The sequence below is a fragment of the Salvelinus alpinus genome, chromosome 1, assembly GCF_045679555.1.
Source record: "Salvelinus alpinus chromosome 1, SLU_Salpinus.1, whole genome shotgun sequence".
Classification (NCBI taxonomy): domain Eukaryota; kingdom Metazoa; phylum Chordata; class Actinopteri; order Salmoniformes; family Salmonidae; genus Salvelinus; species Salvelinus alpinus.
The window spans coordinates 8,369,788-8,381,133 of record NC_092086.1 but is presented as its reverse complement, the minus strand read 5'-3'; positions in this window follow the sequence as shown (position 1 = coordinate 8,381,133).

Sequence of the window (11,346 nt, the reverse complement as noted above, 5' to 3'; positions counted from 1 at the left end):
TTTTATTTTTTGGGGGGGTGGATCAGCTTAATATTGCGGAAAGAATGTTGTTTCCAATGTAATTGTCTGCATCATTTCCAATCCCCCATATTTTTTGGGGTAAATATATATATCCATTCACGTATGCATACATATACACATATATACATACACATACCTACATAGACATACATACTTTTTTTTAAAGAGTATACCTTTATTATTATTCCCTGCAAACCCTACCACCGATCCCCCAATTGGAGTAAACTGATAAACATTTCTGTTTTTACCTTCAATTTATACATCTTATACACATTTACAGACACAGTCTACTTTATAATAGTTCTCTCTTGTTTGTTCTTAGTCCTTCCTCTATTTCTGTTGTCCATCCAGTTTGATTTCCACTTGTAACTGTGCTATTTTGTGTGTTTAGTGAATGTATGTAGAGGAGAGAGAGGGCCTAGGAGATGTCTAGGAGAGAGAGGGCCCGGTATGCACAGTTCTAACCCTGCAGGAAGACTCTTTATAATCAAGCTGGGAGAGATGTCTAGGAGAGAGAGGGCCCGGTATGCACAGTTCTAAACCTGCAGGAAGACTCTTTATAATCAAGCTGGGAGAGATGTCTAGGAGAGAGAGGGCACGGTATGCACAGTTCTAAACCTGCAGGAAGACTCTTTATAATCAAGCTGGGAGTGATGTCTAGGAGAGAGAGGGCCCGGTATGCACAGTTCTAAACCTGCAGGAAGACTCTTTATAATCAAGCTGGGAGAGATGTCTAGGAGAGAGAGGGCCCGGTATGCACAGTTCTAAACCTGCAGGAAGACTCTTTATAATCAAGCTGGGAGAGATGTCTAGGAGAGAGAGGGCATGGTATGCACAGTTCTAACCTTGCAGGAAGACTCTTTATAATCAAGCTGGGAGTGATGTCTAGGAGAGAGAGGGCACGGTATGCACAGTTCTAAACCTGCAGGAAGACTCTTTATAATCAAGCTGGGAGTGATGTCTAGGAGAGAGAGGGCACGGTATGCACAGTTCTAAACCTGCAGGAAGACTCTTTATAATCAAGCTGGGAGTGATGTCTAGGAGAGAGAGGGCACGGTATGCACAGTTCTAAACCTGCAGGAAGACTCTTTATAATCAAGCTGGGAGTGATGTCTAGGAGAGAGAGGGCACGGTATGCACAGTTCTAAACCTGCAGGAAGACTCTTTATAATCAAGCTGGGAGTGATGTCTAGGAGAGAGAGGGCAGGAAGACTCTTTATAATCAAGCTGTGAGTGATGTCTAGGAGAGAGAGGGCACGGTATGCACAGTTCTAACCCTGCAGGAAGACTCTTTATAATCAAGCTGGGAGAGATGTCTAGGAGAGAGAGGGCACGGTATGCACAGTTCTAAACCTGCAGGAAGACTCTTTATAATCAAGCTGGGAGAGATGTCTAGGAGAGAGAGGGCCCGGGATGCACAGTTCTAACCTTGCAGGAAGACTCTTTATAATCAAGCTGGGAGTGATGTCTAGGAGAGAGAGGGCACGGTATGCACAGTTCTAAACCTGCAGGAAGACTCTTTATAATCAAGCTGGGAGAGATGTCTAGGAGAGAGAGGGCACGGTATGCACAGTTCTAAACCTGCAGGAAGACTCTTTATAATCAAGCTGGGAGTGATGTCTAGGAGAGAGAGGGCAGGAAGACTCTTTATAATCAAGCTGTGAGTGATGTCTAGGAGAGAGAGGGCACGGTATGCACAGTTCTAAACCTGCAGGAAGACTCTTTACTATCAAGCTGGGAGAGATGTCTAGGAGAGAGGGGGCAGGAAGACTCTTTATAATCAAGCTGGGAGTGATGTCTAGGAGAGAGAGGGCAGGATGACTCTTTATAATCAAGCTGGGAGTGATGTCTAGGAGAGAGAGGGCAGGAAGACTCTTTATAATCAAGCTGGGAGTGATGTCTAGGAGAGAGAGGGCACGGTATGCACAGTTCTAACCCTGCAGGAAGACTCTTTATTATCAAGCTGGGAGTGATGTCTAGGATAGAGAGGGCACGGTATGCACAGTTCTAAACCTGCAGGAAGACTCTTTATAATCAAGCTGGGAGTGATGTCTAGGAGAGAGAGGGCACGGTATGCACAGTTCTAAACCTGCAGGAAGACTCTTTATAATCAAGCTGGGAGTGATGTCTAGGAGAGAGAGGGCCCGGTATGCACAGTTCTAAACCTGCAGGAAGACTCTTTATAATCAAGCTGGGAGTGATGTCTAGGAGAGAGAGGGCCCGGTATGCACAGTTCTATCCTTGCAGGAAGACTCTTTATAATGAAGCTGGGAGTGATGTCTAGGAGAGAGAGGGCCCGGTATGCACAGTTCTAAACCTGCAGGAAGACTCTTTATAATCAAACTGTGAGTGATGTCTAGGAGAGAGAGGGCCCGGTATGCACAGTTCTAAACCTGCAGGAAGACTCTTTATAATCAAGCTGTGAGTGATGTCTAGGAGAGAGAGGGCCCGGTATGCACAGTTCTAACCCTGCAGGAAGACTCTTTATAATCAAGCTGTAATCATGACTGTAATGTAATCTGATGTCACATGCCACACACTGCCATCATGCCCTGAAGCAAGGCCTTTGACCTGAGGTGCTGCGTACCAGTACATTCCCAGCTTCATGGTACAGCAGCTGTAAAACGGTGAGCACATAACTCATAACTTCTATTGAATGTCATTGACTATCGTTGTCTTGGATGGTTTCCACTGGATTTAGTTTAGAGTTTCAGAAAGGAAACACCACATAGAAATAAGTTTAATCATTCATTCAAGACTGAATAATGCAAGTGCTTGTGATATAGTCTCTGCTCCTTCAGGGTTTCTCACTGCCCAAGGAAAGCGTCATTATATAAAACTACCTACAAGCAGTGAGTGCAGTAAACTCTACCAATCCCCCCGGCAGGAGCACAGAACCCAACAGTTAGAGGCTGGGGTGGTGGTGGGAGCAAGAAACCAGCACATAGTAGCAGGAGCATCAATGTAGAGCAAGAAACCAGCACATAGTAGCAGGAACATCAATGCAGAGCAAGAAACCAGCACATAGTAGCAGGAGCATCAATGCAGAGCAAGAAACCAGCACATAGTAGCAGGAGCATCAATGTAGAGCAAGAAACCAGCACATAGTAGCAGGAGCATCAATGTAGAGCAGGAAACCAGCACATAGTAGCAGGAGCATCAATGCAGAGCAAGAAACCAGCACATAGTAGCAGGAGAATCAATGTAGAGCAAGAAACCAGCACATAGTAGCAGGATCATCAATGTAGAGCAAGAAACCAGCACATAGTAGCAGGAGCATCAATGTAGAGCAGGAAACAAGCACATAGTAGCAGGAGCATCAATGTAGAGCAAGAAACCAGCACATAGTAGCAGGAGCATCAATGTAGAGCAAGAAACCAGCACATAGTAGCAGGAGTATCAACGCAGAGCAAGAAACCAGTACATAGTAGCAGGAGCATCAATGTAGAGCAAGAAACCAGCACATAGTAGCAGGAGCATCAATGCAGAGCAAGAAACCAGTACATAGTAGCAGGAGCATCAATGTAGAGCAAGAAACCAGCACATAGTAGCAGGAGCATCAATGTAGAGCAAGAAACCAGCACATAGTAGCAGGAGCATCAATGTAGAGCAAGAAACCAGCACATAGTAGCAGGAGCATCAATGCAGAGCAAGAAACCAGCACATAGTAGCAGGAGCATCAATGCAGAGCAAGAAACCAGCACATAGTAGCAGGAGCATCAATGTAGAGCAAGAAACCAGCACATAGTAGCAGGAGCATCAATGTAGAGCAAGAAACCAGCACATAGTAGCAGGAGCATCAATGCAGAGCAAGAAACCAGCACATAGTAGCAGGAGCATCAATGCTGAGCTAGAAACCAGCACATAGTAGCAGGAGCATCAATGTAGAGCAAGAAACCAGCACATAGTAGCAGGAGCATCAATGCAGAGCAAGAAACCAGTACATAGTAGCAGGAGCATCAATGCAGAGCAAGAAACCAGCACATAGTAGCAGGAGCATCAATGCAGAGCAAGAAACCAGCACATAGTAGCAGGAGTATCAATGCAGAGGAAGAAACCAGCACATAGTAGCAGGAGCATCAATGTAGAGCAAGAAACCAGCACATAGTAGCAGGAGCATCAATGCAGAGCAAGAATCCAGCACATAGTAGCAGGAGCATCAATGCAGAGCAAGAAACCAGCACATAGTAGCAGGAGCATCAATGTAGAGCAAGAAACCAGCACATAGTAGCAGGAGCATCAATGTAGAGCAGGAAACCAGCACATAGTAGCAGGAACATCAATGCAGAGCAAGAAACCAGCACATAGTAGCAGGAGCATCAATGCAGAGCAAGAAACCAGCACATAGTAGCAGGAGCATCAATGTAGAGCAAGAAACCAGCACATAGTAGCAGGAGCATCAATGTAGAGCAGGAAACCAGCACATAGTAGCAGGAGCATCAATGCTGAGCAAGAAACCAGCACATAGTAGCAGGAGCATCAATGTAGAGCAAGAAACCAGCACTTAGTAGCAGGATCATCAATGTAGAGCAAGAAACCAGCACATAGTAGCAGGAGCATCAATGTAGAGCAGGAAACAAGCACATAGTAGCAGGAGCATCAATGTAGAGCAAGAAACCAGCACATAGTAGCAGGAGCATCAATGTAGAGCAAGAAACCAGCACATAGTAGCAGGAGTATCAACGCAGAGCAAGAAACCAGTACATAGTAGCAGGAGCATCAATGTAGAGCAAGAAACCAGCACATAGTAGCAGGAGCATCAATGCAGAGCAAGAAACCAGTACATAGTAGCAGGAGCATCAATGTAGAGCAAGAAACCAGCACATAGTAGCAGGAGCATCAATGCAGAGCAAGAAACCAGCACATAGTAGCAGGAGCATCAATGTAGAGCAAGAAACCAGCACATAGTAGCAGGAGCATCAATGTAGAGCAAGAAACCAGCACATAGTAGCAGGAGCATCAATGCAGAGCAAGAAACCAGCACATAGTAGCAGGAGCATCAATGTAGAGCAAGAAACCAGCACATAGTAGCAGGAGCATCAATGCAGAGCAAGAAACCAGCACATAGTAGCAGGAGCATCAATGCAGAGCAAGAAACCAGCACATAGTAGCAGGAGCATCAATGTAGAGCAAGAAACCAGCACATAGTAGCAGGAGCATCAATGTAGAGCAAGAAACCAGCACATAGTAGCAGGAGCATCAATGCAGAGCAAGAAACCAGCACATAGTAGCAGGAGCATCAATGCTGAGCTAGAAACCAGCACATAGTAGCAGGAGCATCAATGCTGAGCTAGAAACCAGCACATAGTAGCAGGAGCATCAATGTAGAGCAAGAAACCAGCACATAGTAGCAGGAGCATCAATGCAGAGCAAGAAACCAGTACATAGTAGCAGGAGCATCAATGCAGAGCAAGAAACCAGCACATAGTAGCAGGAGCATCAATGCAGAGCAAGAAACCAGCACATAGTAGCAGGAGCATCAATGCAGAGGAAGAAACCAGCACATAGTAGCAGGAGCATCAATGTAGAGCAAGAAACCAGCACATAGTAGCAGGAGCATCAATGCAGAGCAAGAATCCAGTACATAGTAGCAGGAGTATCAATGTAGAGCAAGAAACCAGCACATAGTAGCAGGAGCATCAATGCAGAGCAAGAAACCAGCACATAGTAGCAGGAGCATCAATGCAGAGCAAGAAACCAGCACATAGTAGCAGTGGCATCAAGCGGCAGCAGGATGAGTGAACAGACCCGGTCAGCTTAAATAGACCACCAAATAAGGTAGGAGTGATTGTGCTCGTATCTAATTGGTTCCATCTCAGCTGATGGGACTCCTTTCTGAACTGCCTTCACTTCATTGGTCACATGCACAGGGTCACAGATGTGATTGGAGGGCGCACGTGTGTTTATCTGTATGTGTGTATGTTTTCACCCCCTCTCTGTCCAGTGAAGAAGATGTCAATAACCATTGAAACAGGGTTACACCTCTCTGTCCAGTGAAGATGTCAATAACCATTGAAACAGGATTACACCCTCTCTGTCCAGTGAAGAAGATGTCAATAACCATTGAAACAGGGTTACACCTCTCTGTCCAGTGAAGAAGTGTCAATAACCATTGAAACAGGGTTACACCTCTCTGTCCAGTGAAGAAGTGTCAATAACCATTGAAACAGGGTTACACCTCTCTGTCCAGTGAAGAAGATGTCAATAACCATTGAAACAGGGTTACACCTCTCTGTCCAGTGAAGAAGATGTCAATAACCATTGAAACAGGATTACACCTCTCTGCCCAGTGAAGAAGATGTCAATAACCATTGAAACAGGGTTACACCTCTCTGTCCAGTGAAGAAGATGTCAATAACCATTGAAACAGGGTTACACCTCTCTGTCCAGTGAAGAAGTGTCAATAACCATTGAAACAGGGTTACACCTCTCTGTCCAGTGAAGATGTCAATAACCATTGAAACAGGGTTACACCTCTCTGCCCAGTGAAGAAGATGTCAATAACCATTGAAACAGGGTTACACCTCTCTGTCCAGTGAAGAAGATGTCAATAACCATTGAAACAGGATTACACCTCTCTGTCCAGTGAAGAAGATGTCAATAACCATTGAAACAGGGTTACACCTCTCTGTCCAGTGAAGAAGATGTCAATAACCATTGAAACAGGATTACACCTCTCTGTCCAGTGAAGAAGATGTCAATAACCATAGAAACAGGGTTACACCTCTCTGCCCAGTGAAGAAGATGTCAATAACCATTGAAACAGGGTTACACCTCTCTGTCCTGTGAAGAAGATGTCAATAACCATTGAAACAGGATTACACCTCTCTGTCCAGTGAAGAAGATGTCAATAACCATTGAAACAGGATTACACCTCTCTGTCCAGTGAAGAAGATGTCAATAACCATTGAAACAGGATTACACCTCTCTGCCCAGTGAAGAAGATGTCAATAACCATTGAAACAGGGTTACACCTCTCTGTCCAGTGAAGAAGATGTCAATAACCATTGAAACAGGGTTACACCTCTCTGCCCAGTGAAGAAGATGTCAATAACCATTGAAACAGGGTTACACCTCTCTGTCCAGTGAAGATGTCAATAACCATTGAAACAGGGTTACACCTCTCTGCCCAGTGAAGAAGATGTCAATAACCATTGAAACAGGGTTACACCTCTCTGCCCAGTGAAGAAGATGTCAATAACCATTGAAACAGGATTACACCTCTCTGTCCAGTGAAGAAGATGTCAATAACCATTGAAACAGGGTTACACCTCTCTGCCCAGTGAAGAAGATGTCAATAACCATTGAAACAGGGTTACACCTCTCTGCCCAGTGAAGAAGATGTCAATAACCATTGAAACAGGATTACACCTCTCTGTCCAGTGAAGAAGATGTCAATAACCATTGAAACAGGGTTACACCTCTCTGTCCAGTGAAGAAGATGTCAATAACCATTGAAACAAGATTACACCTCTCTGTCCAGTGAAGATGTCAATAACCATTGAAACAGGGTTACACCTCTCTGCCCAGTGAAGAAGATGTCAATAACCATTGAAACAGGGTTACACCTCTCTGCCCAGTGGAGAAGATGTCAATAACCATTGAAACAGGATTACACCTCTCTGTCCAGTGAAGAAGATGTCAATAACCATTGAAACAGGGTTACACCTCTCTGTCCAGTGAAGAAGATGTCAATAACCATTGAAACAGGGTTACACCTCTCTGCCCAGTGAAGAAGATGTCAATAACCATTGAAACAGGGTTACACCTCTCTGCCCAGTGAAGAAGATGTCAATAACCATTGAAACAGGATTACACCTCTCTGTCCAGTGAAGAAGATGTCAATAACCATTGAAACAGGATTACACCTCTCTGTCCAGTGAAGATGTCAATAACCATTGAAACAGGGTTACACCTCTCTGTCCAGTGAAGAAGATGTCAATAACCATTGAAACAGGGTTACACCTCTCTGTCCAGTGAAGAAGATGTCAATAACCATTGAAACAGGGTTACACCTCTCTGTCCAGTGAAGAAGATGTCAATAACCATTGAAACAGGGTTACACCTCTCTGTCCAGTGAAGAAGATGTCAATAACCATTGAAACAAGATTACACCTCTCTGTCCAGTGAAGATGTCAATAACCATTGAAACAGGGTTACACCTCTCTGCCCAGTGAAGAAGATGTCAATAACCATTGAAACAGGGTTACACCTCTCTGTCCAGTGAAGAAGATGTCAATAACCATTGAAACAGGGTTACACCTCTCTGCCCAGTGAAGAAGATGTCAATAACCATTGAAACAGGGTTACACCTCTCTGCCCAGTGAAGAAGATGTCAATAACCATTGAAACAGGGTTACACCTCTCTGTCCAGTGAAGAAGATGTCAATAACCATTGAAACAGGATTACACCTCTCTGTTCTGTGAAGAAGATGTCAATAACCATTGAAACAGGGTTACACCTCTCTGTCCAGTGAAGAAGATGTCAATAACCATTGAAACAGGGTTACACCTCTCTGTCCAGTGAAGAAGATGTCAATAACCATTGAAACAGGGTTACACCTCTCTGCCCAGTGAAGAATATGTCAATAACCATTGAAACAGGGTTACACCTCTCTGCCCAGTGAAGCAGATGTCAATAACCATTGAAACAGGGTTACACCTCTCTGTCCAGTGAAGAATATGTCAATAACCATTGAAACAGGGTTACACCTCTCTGTCCAGTGAAGAAGATGTCAATAACCATTGAAACAGGGTTACACCTCTCTGTCCAGTGAAGAAGATGTCAATAACCATTGAAACAGGGTTACACCTCTCTGTCCAGTGAAGAAGATGTCAATAACCATTGAAACAGGGTTACACCTCTCTGTCCTGTGAAGAAGATGTCAATAACCATTGAAACAGGGTTACACCTCTCTGTCCAGTGAAGAATATGTCAATAACCATTGAAACAGGGTTACACCTCTCTGTCCAGGGAAGAAGATGTCAATAACCATTGAAACAGGGTTACACCTCTCTGCCCAGTGAAGAAGATGTCAATAACCATTGAACCAGGGTTACACCTCTCTGTCCAGTGAAGAAGATGTCAATAAACATTTTAACTTGTCTGTTTTTCTGTTCAGGAAAAAATGGTCATGTCTGTAAAACAACAATCTAAAATAGTCAATGGGTGGTTAACATGTTTTATTTGACTTCGTTAAACATTAACATACGACACAAAGGAGGGTTTCATCATAACTGGACCAGTTTGCTCCATTCTATGTATTATTCACTATAGTATAATGAACAAAAGGTGGGAAACCAAAGTAAGACCAGTCTTCTGCTATGTAAATCATTACAGAGTTTAAGACTAAAGTATATGGAATGGAATGAAATGGGCAACTCATTAATGCATATATTTGTACACTGCATATTTTGCATTAGATATATTAGACATCAGCAAACAATAAGAAAGGTAAATACATGTTTATAATGTTTATAATGTAGCACAGTTTTGCCAGTTAATTTTGTTATCTAGCATTATCAGGGTTGTGTGATTGAGCCCGTTTATACACATCTCATTCTCAACTGACTAGAGAGAGTTTATCTGAGAACTAAGTCAGCACTAGCACTGTCCCTAGAACTGTCCCTAGAACTGTCCCTAGAACTGTCCCTAGAACTGTCCCTAGCACTGTCCCTAGAACTGTCCCTAGAACTGTCCCTAGAACTGTCCCTAGAACTGTCCCTATATAGCACTGTCCCTAGAACTGTCCCTATAAAGCACTGTCCCTAGAACTGTCCCTATATAGCACTGTCCCTAGAACTGTCCCTATATAGCACTGTCCCTAGAACTGTCCCTAGCACTGTCCCTAGAACTGTCCCTAGAACTGTCCCTATAAAGCACTGTCCCTAGAACTGTCCCTATATAGCACTGTCCCTAGAACTGTCCCTAGAACTGTCCCTAGAACTGTCCCTATATAGCACTGTCCCTAGAACTGTCCCTAGAACTGTCCCTATATAGCACTGTCCCTAGCACTGTCCCTAGCACTGTCCCTAGAACTGTCCCTATATAGCACTGTCCCTAGCACTGTCCCTAGAACTGTCCCTAGCACTGTCCCTAGAACTGTCCCTATATAGCACTGTCCCTAGAACTGTCCCTAGCACTGTCCCTAGAACTGTCCCTAGAACTGTCCCTAGAACTGTCCCTAGCACTGTCCCTAGAACTGTCCCTAGCACTGTCCCTAGAACTGTCCCTAGAACTGTCCCTAGCACTGTCCCTAGAACTCTCCCTATAAAGCACTGTCCCTAGAACTGTCCCTATATAGCACTGTCCCTAGAACTGTCCCTAGAACTGTCCCTAGAACTGTCCCTAGAACTGTCCCTAGCACTGTCCCTAGAACTGTCCCTATAAAGCACTGTCCCCAGCACTGTCCCTAGAACTGTCCCTAGCACTGTCCCTAGAACTGTCCCTAGAACTGTCCCTAGCACTGTCCCTAGAACTGTCCCTAGCACTGTCCCTAGAACTGTCCCTATAAAGCACTGTCCCTAGAACTGTCACTAGCACTCTCCCTATACAGCACTGTCCCCATATAGCACTGTCACTAGCACTGTCCCTATATAGCACTGTCACTAGCACTGTCCCCATAAAGCACTGTCACTAGCACTGTCCCCATAAAGCACTGTCACTAGCACTGTCCCCATATAGCACTGTCCCTAGCACTGTCCCTATATAGCATTCTTTATGGCATTGACTACTTCTTCTGCCTCCTCTAGTGTTAACTCCTCATCCTGGAGAAAAGGTCTGATACCCTCACATGCATGGAGTCTATCCTTTAATACTCCCTCTTCAACTACGAGGGTGCGGTCAACTGGCAGATGGAATGCCAGGGTCACATGGTCCCACATGAAATACTGACCACGTCCTAGTTCTTCTGTTTCAACTGTTCCACTCTCTCTGTTGATGATCAGCCTCTTTTTATGGGTTTCACATATTGCTTCTGCACGCCAGACAATTTGACCATCTTTATAAATGCATATTGCCTCATCATCCTCATCAGCAAGAAGTGGGTGGTCATCAACCTCTGTCACCTCTGGACCGTGGACAACCACAACGTACATCCTCTGGACCGTGGACAACCACAACGTACATCCTCTGGACCGTGGACAACCACAACGTACATCCTCTGGACCGTGGACAACCACAACGTACATCCTCTGGACCGTGGACAACCACAACGTACATCCTCTGGACCGTGGACAACCACAACGTACATCCTCTGGACCGTGGACAACCACAACGTACATCCTCTGGACCGTGGACAACCACAACGTACATCCTCTGGACCG